General features: G+C 44.6%; 1 non-coding gene across 1 annotated transcript; it reads right to left on the reverse strand.

The window, feature by feature from the left end:
* Positions 1–76: 76 nt before the first annotated feature.
* On the reverse strand, positions 77–195 carry LOC125541996. Its single transcript, XR_007297782.1, has one exon. It is a non-coding gene; the product is annotated as a U5 spliceosomal RNA (small nuclear RNA).
* Positions 196–12,624: the final 12,429 nt, after the last annotated feature.

Genomic DNA, 12,624 nt, shown 5'->3' on the forward strand with positions numbered 1-12,624 from the left:
AGACTTCGCTTCAGAGATACAGATGCAGAAATCCTGCAAGACATTCTTGTGAAAATTTGAGTTTGAGAATTGTGGGGCCCTCCAGCAGTAGGAGGATCCCTTCAAAAATTAGCGTATGCTGCTATTTGCGGCGTGCACACGGTATTCTTTAGTAAAAGGCGAAAGAATAGTTCGCTTTGTGCTCACCGCGCAGCTGCGTGCTTTCCTCATGCCGCCCGGGTGCTCCTTATATAGCATCCCTCCGCTGGCAGCTCGCCTGGGCGGGCGAGGTGGGACTAATCTCCACCGCGCCCTGTGCCTGCCGTGCGGCTGTGAGCTTCTCTGGGACAAATGGGCCAGGCCCATGACAGCTCCACAACTATGGACCGGTCTATAATTGGCTAGGCCTAGAGAGCTCTTCGCTAAAGCAGAAATAGCCCAGTGCCTGTGTGCCCACCTTTTTTTTTTCTCTGAAAAAAATTATACTGCCTCCTTTTCTTTTTGTCAATATAAACTTCCTTTTTTAGGGGCTTTTTGCCATAAACTGCTTGTCAACAATCGAAGGACATTTTGCGCAAGAGCTTCCCAAATACCAATGGCCATCAACCAGATCAAATCAAATCTTACAGTATAATTTACTGGAGTATTTAACTTTTTTTACTAGAATCTTAAACATATCAATTTTTTAAAATACAGTACAGTCGAAGCCGTTCACATATACAAGCATACATTCGCATCTATAAACACACACACACGCACATCATATAAGCATCCCGAGAGACCGAGCAAGTATAACATCTTAAGATCTTTACGAAGTCACCCTAGGCGTCTCGTAGTCGACGAGAACGTCTCCACCCACTAAACGAACATCGCCGGAAGGCTGAAATAAATCCAGAAATAATGCAATGACCAATGTTAAGAGCCCGTTCGGCAAACCTCCACTTCATAAAAACATGTCGCTCCGCTCCGCTCCCCGCAGGAAGCGCTCTCCCGATGGAGCGCCTGTGTTCGGCTGGCTTTGCTCCGTGAGAACGTTGGCTGGCAGCGCATTACAGTCAAGTATGGGTTGTTCGGGTGGGTAAGAAAATCCACGAGTGGAGCACCAACTGCTAACGCTGGAGAGAATAGATTCGTACCGTTTAATTGGTGGCACTTGGCGGTGGCACGTTTTGTAATTTCGATTAGATCCTACTTCTGGTGAAACGAGGAGCGAGGGTCATGCCGCTTTGTGAAATTGCACTGCGCGCCGCTCTGCTCTCCGCGACAGACTCGCAGAGCTGATGCGTCTGGCACGCTCCGGCCGCTCCGGTCGTGGAGTTCGGAGCTGGAGTGTTGCCGAACAGGCCCTAAGTCTAGGACTCGAACTCTGGTAGGCTAGAGATAGCAGTGTCCTCCTAAGGGGATCTGCAGCCGAGCGGCCCGAATCCGCCTCAAACGCCCAGGCGGACGCCCCGGTCACTGACCGGTCGAGAAAGCCCGACCCGGACGGGCGCCTCAAAATGCCCGGGCTGACCGGCACCCCTCATATCTAGACCAAAAATAGGGCGGATAAGGGGGCGCCCGGGCGCGTCCTCCATATCGAACCCGACAGCCCTACGCCACCACAAATTGCACCAAAACCACCAAACTCCCCCCTCATCCCCCTTCCTCCAACCTTTGCCGCCTCTGAGCCCTTGCCATCTGCCACCCTTGCTCCCCATCCTCACCGTCGGTTCCAATTCGTCGTCCTAGATGCCGTCCAACCCGTACCCGACCGCTGCGACAGAGGCTGTGTCCGTCTCAACAGCCCGTGTCCGTCCTCGGCTTTGTCGTGCAAGTCAGAGAACATCACCCGGAGAAACTGGCGCCGCTGGCAACGAGAGAAGGAAGCGGTGGCATCGCATGGAGCGGATGCGGACATGGACAAGCAGTTGTCCCCCTCGCCGCGGCCTGAAGCCCGCACCCCACCCATCATGCCGCCGACAAGGATTGCGTCGTCGGACCAGGTTGGGACAGAGGAGGATCTGACAGCCAATTGGGGCATTTCAAATAGCTTTGCGCCACACAGATGTTGCTGGTGGACGTCTCTCACTCACCGTAGCTCACTCAGGCGCGGACAAACACAGGCACCAGCAGCGCCCAGGCTGCCCACGACCTGTTGACGGCCAGATGCAATACTACTCGGTATGTTCTTGTTCCTCATGTTCGATCAACTTTGAATACGCCATATTCATTGTTTTGCATACACCGCTAATTTTGGACATGATGAATGCTTGCAAACCATGATCATTTAGAGTTGTTCATGTCGGACATGATTAATGATAATCAAGGTCTGACCCAAATGGACTACGAATTAGGTGATCCAAATTGCCCTTCATTTGAAGTTGGAAAACATAAAATCCCAATTCGATCAAGAAGAAGGCAAAGACGACAAATGCAAGAGGTCTGACATTCTCAACATTGAGGATATCTTGTTGGTCAAAGTTTGGTTGGCCACAACAATGGATCCAATATGCGGCACCGTGCAAAAGAGGAACAAGTACTGGGAGAAGATTTGGAAGCAATATCATGAACAAAAGGAATACGTGGAGCCGGATTGTTGGGGAACGTAGTAATTTCAAAATTTTCCTACGTACACACAGGATCATGGTGATGCATAGCAACGAGAGGGGAGAGTGTGTCCACGTACCCTCGTAGACCGAAAGCGGAAGCGTTAGCACAACGTGGTTGATGTAGTCGTACGTCTTCACGATCCGACCGATCCAAGTACCGAACGCGCGGCCTCCGAGTTCAGCACACGTACAACTCGATGACGTCCCGCGAGCTCTGATCCAGCAGAGCTTCACCGGAGAGTTTCGTCAGCACTACGGCATGATGACAGTGATGATGATGCTACCGACGCAGGGCTTCGCTTAAGCACCACTACGATATTATCGAGGTGGATTATGGTGGAGGGGGGCACCGCACACGGCTAAGAGATCAATGATCAATTGTTGTGTCTCCAAGGGGTGCCCCCTCCCCGTATATAAAGGAGTGGAGGAGGGGGAGGAGGCCGGCCTCCCTAGGCGCTCCCCATGAGGAGTCCTACTCCCACCGGGAGTAGGACTCCCCCCTTCCAAGTAGGAGTAGGAGAAGGGAAGGAAGGGAGATAGGAAGAGAAGGAAAAAGGGGGGTGCCGCCCCCCTCCTTGTCCAATTCGGACTAGAGGGGAGGGGGCGCGCGGCTGCCCTGGCCGCCCCTCCTCTTCTCCCACTAGGGCCCATGAGGCCCAATTAACTCCCCGGGGGGTTCTGGTAACCCCCGATACTCCGGTATATGCCCGAAACCTCCCGGAACCCTTCTGGTGTCCAAACATAGTCGTCCAATATATCGATCTTTACGTCTCGACCATTTCGAGACTCCTTATTATGTCCGTGATCATATCCGGGACTCCGAACTACCTTCGGTACATCAAAACACTAAAACTCATAATACCGATCGTCGCCGAACTTTAAGTGTGCGGACCCTACGGGTTCGAGAACAATGTAGACATGACCGAGACACGTCTCCGGTCAATAACCAACAGTGGAACCTGGATGCTCATATTGGCTCCTACATATTCTACGAAGATCTTTATCGGTCAAACCACATAACAACATACGTTGTTCCCTTTGTCATCGGTATGTTACTTGCCCGAGATACGATCGTCGGTATCTCAATACCTAGTTCAATCTCGTTACCGGCAAGTCTCTTTACTCGTTTCGTAATACATCATTCCGCAACTAACTCATTAGTTACAATGCTTGCAAGGCTTATAGTGATGTGTATTACCGAGTGGGCCCAGAGATACATCTCCGACAATCGGAGTGACAAATCCTAATCTCGAAATACACCAACCCAACAAGTACCTTTGGAGACACCTGTAGAGCACCTTTATAATCACCCAGATACATTGTGACGTTTGGTAGCAGTAGCACACAAAGTGTTCCTCCGGTAAACGGGAGTTGCATAATCTCATAGTCATAGGAACATGTATAAGTCATGAAGAAAGCAATAGCAACATACTAAACGATCAAGTGCAAAGCTAACGGAATGGGTCAAGTCAATCACATCACTCTCCTAATGATGTGATCCCATTAATCAAATGACAACTCATGTCTATGGTTAGAAAACATAACCATCTTTAATTAACGAGCTAGTCAAGTAGAGGCATACTAGTGACACTCTGTTTGTCTATGTATTCACACATGTATCATTTTTCCGGCTAATACAATTCTAGCATGAATAATAAACATTTATCATGATATAAGGAAATAAATAATAACTTTATTATTGCCTCTAGGGCATTTTTCCTTCAGTCTCCCACTTGCACTAGAGTCAATAATCTAGATTACACAGTAATGATTCTAACACCCATGGAGCCTTGGTGCTGATCATGTTTTGCTCGTGAGAGAGGCTTAGTCAACGGGTCTGCAACATTCAGATCCATATGTATCTTGCAAATCTCTATGTCTCCCACCTAGACTTGATCCCGGATGGAGTTGAAGCGTCTCTTGATGTGCTTGGTTCTCTTGTGAAATCTGGATTCCTTTGCCAAGGCAATTGCACCAGTATTGTCACAAAAGATTTTCATTGGACCCGATGCACTAGGTATGACACCTAGATCGGATATGAACGCCTTCATCCGGACTCCTTCATTTGCTGCTTCCGAAGCAGCTATGTATTCCGCTTCACACGTAGATCCCGCCACGACGCTTTGTTTATAACTGCTCCAACTGACAGCTCCACCGTTCAATATAACACTACTAGGGAAAAGCCTAGCAGCAGCGCGGGTTTTGGGCCTATTAGTAGCGCGGGGGCTGGCGCTACTAATAAGGCGCTACAGCTAACGTATAGCAGTAGCGTGGGTGCCACACGCGCTACTACTACGTCCGTTAGTAGTAGCATGGGTAAAAACCCACGCTACTACTAACCCGTGCTTTGAAAAAAATTGATTTTTTTTTCGAATTTTTTGCCCGAATTTTCAAATTTCTGAATTATTTTAACCTCTAATCTCTAATCATCCTCATCGCTGCTCAATTTAATGTCTAATCACCCCTCATCATTCCAAATCATCTAACTTCCCGGACGGTCACCCATCCTCTCACTACTCCAGCCTGAGCATGCTTAACTTCCGGGTTCTATTCTCCCTCGATTCCAAGTCTGCACTTGTTGTTTTCCTGACAATAGTAAGATGTCAATCCTATTAACCCTCGGAAGTTTAGCTTGAGCATGAAGTCACACATTTCATTGTTTGAGTTTAAAACTATTGTTCTAAAAAACAATAATTATTTAGTAACACTAATATTTCTTGAATAAGTAGTTTGACCACATTTTGACCAAAGCTTGACCACAGTTTGACCAAATTTGACCAAAATTCCAAAAAGCTGAAATAATTATTTAGTAACACTAATAGTTCTTGAATAAGTAGTTTGACCACAGTTTGACCAGATTTGACCAAAATAAAAAAATTGAAATTTGAGCATAACTTTTTTTCCTTTTAGAATTTGAGGATTCTAAAAATTTGCAAACAGGCCGTAGGCGGTCTCCATCAGATGCGGATTTTCGTGCTGAATATTTTGATATATTATACGTTTTTTTCTGACATCGTATGCAAAAGTTATAGCCGTTTTACATTTTCCTTATACTTTTTGCAAAACATGTCCAAATTTAAGTTTTTAAATTTTCCTAACTAGTAGATGTAGTAACATAACTATATCTCGAAGGATTTTAATTTTTGAAACGTTTTGATATATTATACGTTTTTTTCTAACATCGTATGCGAAAGTCATAGCCGTTTTACATTTTCCCTACACTTTTTGCAAAACATGTCCAAATTTAAGTTTTTAAATTTTCCTAACTAGTAGATGTAGTAACATAACTACATCTCGAAGGATTTTAATTTTTGAAGTTTTTATCATTTTCTTTTGCTTTTTACAAAACCGAAAAGGCGAACCACAAGGGGGGTAGAGTTTCAAAATGGGACCTTTTTACCCCTCGCTACTACTATGGCATGTCCCGGAGGGGCATGGTTGAGACCTCTTAGTAGTAGCGAGGGGTAAAAACTTAGTAGTAGCGTGGGTTTATAACCCTCGCTACTACTATGGCATGGCCCAGGGGCACGGTAGAGACCGCTTAGTAGTAGCGAGGGGTAAAAACCAGCGCTACTGCTATCAACTTAGTAGTAGCGAGGGTTAAAACCCCGCGCTACTACTATGGCATGTCCCGCGGGGCACGGTAGAGACCGCTTAGTAGTAGCGAGGGTTAGAAACCAGCGCTACTGCTATCAACTTAGTAGTAGCGAGGGTTAAAAACCCGCGCTACTAGTAAGTAGCAGTAGCGAGGGATATAAACCTGCGCTGCTAGTAAGCGTCTGTGTATAAGCTTTTCCCTAGTAGTGTAAATACGTATCTGGTTTGCGATTTAGAATCGTCCGGATCAGTGTCAAAGCTTGCATCAACGTAACCATTTATGATGAGCTCTTTGTCACCTCCATAAACGAGAAACATATCCTTAGTCCTTTTCAGGTATTTCAAGATGTTCTTGACCGCTGTCCAGTGACCCACTCCTGGATTACTTTGGTACCTCCCTGCTAAACTAATAGCAAGGCACACATCAGGTCTGGTACACAACATTGCATACATGATAGAGCCTATGGCTAAAGCATAGGGAACATCTTTCATTTTCTCTCTATCTTCTGCAGTGGTCGGGCATTGAGTCTTACTCAACTTCACACCTTGTAACACAGGCAAGAACCCTTTCTTTGCCTGATCCATTTTGAACTTCTTCAAAACTTTGTCAAGGTATGTGCTTTGTGAAAGTCCAATTAAGCGTCTTGATCTATCTCTATAGATCTTGATGCCCAATATGTAAGCAGCTTCACCGAGGTCTTTCATTGAAAAACTCTTATTCAAGTATCCTTTTATGCTATCCAGAAATTCTATATCATTTCCAATCAACAATATGTCATCCACATATAAGATTAGAAATGCTACAGAGCTCCCACTCACTTTCTTGTAAATACAGGCTTCTCCAAAAGTCTGTATAAAACCATATGCTTTGATCACACTATCAAAACGTTTATTCCAACTCCGAGAGGCTTACACCAGTCCATAAATGGATCGCTGGAGCTTGCACACTTTGTTAGCACCCTTTGGATCGATAAAACCTTCAGGTTGCATCATATACAACTCTTCTTCCAGAAATCCATCCAGGAATGCAGTCTTTACATCCATTTGCCAAAATTCATAATCATAAAATGCGGCAATAGCTAATATGATTCGGACGGACTTAAGCATCGCTGCGGGTGAGAAGGTCTCATCGTAGTCAACTCCTTGAACTTGTCGAAAACCTTTCACAACAAGTCGAGCTTTGTAGACAGTAACATTACCGTCAGCGTTTGTCTTCTTCTTGAAGATCCATTTATTCTCGATGGCTTGCCGATCGTTGGGCAAGTCAACCAAAGTCCATACTTTGTTCTCATACATGGATCCCATCTCGGATTTCATGGCCTCAAGCTATTTTGCAGAATATGGGCTCATCATCGCTTCCTCATAGTTCGTAGGTTCGTCATGATCTAGTAACATGACTTCCATAATAGGATTATCGTACCACTCTGGCGCGGATCTTTCTCTGGTTGACCTACGAGGTTCGGTAGTAACTTGATCTGAAGTTTCATGATCATCATCATTAGCTTCCTCACTAATTGGTGTAGATGTCACAGGAACCGGTTTCTGTGATGAACTACTTTCCAATAAGGGAGCAGGTACATTTACCTCATAAAGTTCTACTTTCCTCCCACTCACTTCTTTCGAGAGAAACTCCTTCTCTAGAAAGGATCCATTTTTAGCAACAAAAGTCTTGCCTTCGGATCTGTGATAGAAGGTGTACCCAACTGTCTCTTTTGTGTATCCTATGAAGACACATTTCTCCGATTTGGGTTCGAGCTTATCAGTTGAAGCTTTTTCATATAAGCATCGCATCCCCAAACTTTAAGAAACAACAACTTTGGTTTCTTGCCAAACCACAGTTCATAAGGAGTCGTTTCAACGGATTTAGATGGTGCCCTATTTAACGTGAATGCAACTGTCTCTAAAGCATAACCCCAAAATGATAGCAGTAAATCAGTAAGAGACATCATAGCACTACTAGGGAAAACCCTAGTAGTAGCGCGGCTTTTGAGGCTATCAGCAGCGCGGGCAGCTGCGCTACCAATAAGGCACTACAGCTAACTGTTAGTAGTAGCGCGGTCCGTACCCGCGCTACTACTATTGACTATATCAGCAGCGCTTTTCCGGAACGCGCTACTATTAATTAGCTGTAGCGATTTCCTAGCCCCGCGCTACTGCTATATCTTTCATCATTTCCACCCCGTTTCAGCTTCAATAAACTACAATTTCCAGATACTAGGTACTACTAGATATCAATTTCATAAAGCATTATAGGTACTAGGTAGTACTCCCTCGGTTCCAAATTACTCGTCGTGGTTTTAGTTCAAATTTGAACTAAAACCACGACGAGTAATTTGGAACCGAGGGAGCACTAGATAACAATTTCATATATACTGAACATGCATCCTCAAGCAGTACTAGGTGATATCAATGACGATCATCATATGTAGCTCTAGATGATATCGACGACGATCATCATATGTAGTTCTACATGATATCAACGACATCATCATATGTAGTTCTAGATGATATAGCCACACACACATATGTAGTTCTAGATGATATCGACGACGATCATCATCCTCAAGCATGGGCGGTGGGTGTTCCTGATAGTAATTAGGATGGCCTGTCCAACACGAAGAGTCTTGCCAACGAGGAATCTCTTCCACCCAACCGAGTTTAAGTGTGTGCGACCGTCTGTGTCCATGCGGTAAGTAAAGGTGGTGATGGAGCCCCTTGCGGTAAGGCGTAGTCCAGCTGAGCCTTCTTCATCAGGCTCGATACCACAACTCACAGATAGGTTCTTTGGCAATTTCTGAATAAGAAAAACATGTTAATTAATAAATAGCCTCGCACATACTCTTGCAAATATATTTCTATTAAGTCTAGATTTCTACACTATCAAAAGACACAGTACTACACATTTGTACTAATTAATCATGAATTCTACTAATAAGCATGTGATCAGACTCTACACTAAAGCATATCATCAACTAGATTCCATAAAGCATATCATTGGACTCTACACTAAGCATATCATCGGATTCACTAAGCATATCATCAGATAATTTGCATTTCTAAGTATAACAATAAAGCATATATATATATCATCAAATTACTACAGTCAGTATAACATACCATTTCATGCCGATCGACCATGGTACTTGTCAGGCGGGTCACGAATGGCACCCCGACAAAGTCATCACGTGGCGGAATTATGTCCCATAGGTTGCACACCTCCTCCTCGCTCAGCCTCATTCTTTGAGCTATGATGGCTTCATGAAGTGGGTTCTCATCATCTTCATCGAGTGGGTCCTCATTATCTTCATCATCTTCATCATCTTCGTCAGCTTCATCATCTTCCACCTGGTTGAGATAAATGACAGCCAGCTTGGGTATTTCTGCTCTAAAGGAGAAGCTGATCAACTCACCACCAGTAAGACGCATGCGGGCGAGGAAACGGGCCCATCCATCTCCTCCAATCTGCGACATATTGCGTCCTTTCTCGACCTCCATAGTGTACGGCCTCCCAGGAGCCTCAAATGTCACAGTGTCTCCTGTCAGCTTGTTGAATTTCAACCTCACATTGCATGGGACGATTTGTGCAAAAAAGCAAAATGACACAATGCAGTAATGCCAATACTAGAAGTAAAATAGTTGTTACATTTCATCTAATTTCTTACCGCCGCATGATGAAAACTCGTCTGGAAGTAGATGCCGAACAGCTTGCCAGTTGCAAGGCTGCTGGCGCACCTTGACTTGCACAGTCGACATAGTGGTGGTGGTGGCGCCATTTCCTAAAGCAATATGAGGAAAGGATTAACGATCCACTTCACAGGAAAGAAAAACAGTAGCATGTGATATTTTCTGTTCTTCCGCGAGAAGCAATTTGATGGACAATTGTAATCCTAAGATCTAGTAACATATTATATGACAAGGTACCACCTACCAAAGCATTTCGGTGGCACCTATTACCAAAAAAACTTTTCACAAATATCTACCAAATCAGGGTACCACCTACCAAGACATTTCATCTAATTTGGCCCCTATTGCCTAAGATAATTGATTAAAAAACAAGTGGCAAATTTAACTAAATTGGCACCTACATTTTGCCAAAAAATAACTTATTACAAAAAAACAAAAGCATCTACCTATCCATGTACAGAAAAATAACAATAAAATGGTGCATACTAAATCAACCAGCCTACTAAATCAACTAAATCAAAATGTTCTAAATCAACTAGCCTACTAAATCAACTAAATCATATCAACTAAATCAAAATGTTGCATATGAACTAGCCTACTAAATCAAAATGTAGCAGGGAGGAGGGAGAAGGAGGGGAGACTCGAGGAGGGAGAAGAGAGTAGGACGGAGGAGGAAGGCGGAGCAAGGAGGGGCCGCCCGATGGCGAGTGGAGAGGGGACAGACCGGAGGAGGAAGGCGGAGCGAGGAGGGGCCTGCCAGCGGCGAGTGGAGGGAGGACGGAGGAGGAGGCCGGTACCGAGTCCAGCGAGGAGGAGGAGGTGACGGTGGCGCAGAGGGAGGAGGGCGATGGGGGAGGACCGGCGCGGGGGGTTGAGAGGGAGATCCAGTGAGTGTGTGAGTGTGAGTGGATCGGATAAAGGAGAGTGGGGGGTGGGAGATGGAATGGCTTAGCAGTAGCGCGCTATAGAGAAAGGCGCTACTGCTAAACTACCTAGCAGTAGCGCCTTTCACAAAGAACGCGCTGCTGCTATGTGTCAGCATGTAAAAATAGACATCAAAAATATATTGATCATCAACGATATTTTTGTGTACAATCTAATTTGTCAATATGAGTCTTCATCGGTTTAGGAACCAGTGAAGACTCATATTGCGGCCACAAATTCTACACATAGAGTTCAATGAAGACCAAGTGCTTGTCAAAGTTTGAGAAGTAACATACTTAAGGCGGTAGAAACTCTCTTCATGGAGCGAGGTGGGACTAAATTTTTGTAGTAAACTTAGCAGTAGCGCTTATTGGTGAAATGCGCTGCTGCTATGATCCGTAGCAGTAGCGCTCTTCATGATAACGTGCTGCTGCTAGAACTAGCCTCACATCGGCGTCGTGGGAATGTAGCAGTAGCACATCTTTCAGCGGGCGCGCTACTGCTATATTTATTTCAGCAGCGAGTTTTGTTTGCGCGCGCTACTGCTACGTAGCAGCAGCGCCTTATTTTAAAGCGCGCTGCTGGTAAGATTCTGTGTATAGGATTTTCCCTAGTAGTGTAGATCGCACCATATCTAGTAAAGTACGATTACAATGTTCGGACACACCATTACGCTATGGTGTTCCGGGTGGCGTGAGTTGCGAAACTATTCCGCATTGTTTCAAATATAGACCAAACTCATAACTCAAATATTCTCCTCCACGATCAGATCGTAGAAACTTTATTTTCTTGTTACGATGATTTTCCACTTCACTCTGAAATTCTTTGAACTTTTCAAACGTTTCAGACTTACGTTTCATTAAGTAGATATATACCCATATCTGCTCAAATCATCTGTGAAGGTGAGAAAATAATGATACCCGCCACGAGCCTCAATATTCATCGGACCACATACATCAGTATGTATGATTTTCAACAAATCTGTTGCTCACTCCATTGTTTCGGAGAATGGCGTTTTAGTCATCTTTCCCATGAGGCATGGTTCGCAAGTACCAAGTGATTCATAATAAGTGATTCCAAAAGTCCATCAGTATGGAGTTTCTTCATGCGCTTTACACCAATATGACCCAAACGGCAGTGCCACAAATAAGTTGCACTATCATTATCAACTCTGCATCTTTTGGTTTCAACATTATGAATATGTGTGTCACTACTATCAAGATTTAACACAAATAGACCACTCTTCAAGGGTGCATGACCATAAAATATATTACTCATATAAATAGAACAACCATTATTTTCAAATTTAAATGAATAACCGTCTCGCATCGAATAAGATCCAAATATAATGTTCATGCTCAACGCTGGCACCAAATAACAATTATTTAGGTCTAAAACTAATCTCGAAGATAGATGTAGAGGTAGCGTGCCGACGGCAATCACATCGACTTTGGAACCATTTCCCACGTGCATCGTCACCTCGTCCTTAGCCAGTCTTCGCTTAATCTGTAGTCCCTGTTTCGAGTTGCAAATATTAGCAACAGAACCAGTATCAAATCCCCAGGTGCTACTTCAAGCTCTAGTAAGGTACACATCAATAATATGTATATCACATATACCTTTGTTCACCTTGCCATCCTTCTTATCCGCCAAATACTTGGGGCAATTCCGCTTCCAGTGACCAGTTTGCTTGCAGTAGAAGCACTCAGTCTTAGGCTTGGGTCTAGACTTGGGTTTCTTCTCCTGAACAACAACTTGTTTGCCGTTCTTCTTGAAGTTCCCCTTCTTCTTCCCTTTGCCCTTTTTCTTGAAACTGGTGGTCTTGTTGACCATCAACACTTTATGCTCC

This window comes from Triticum urartu, chromosome 2 (assembly GCF_003073215.2).
Source record: "Triticum urartu cultivar G1812 chromosome 2, Tu2.1, whole genome shotgun sequence".
In the NCBI taxonomy this organism is placed as follows: domain Eukaryota; kingdom Viridiplantae; phylum Streptophyta; class Magnoliopsida; order Poales; family Poaceae; genus Triticum; species Triticum urartu.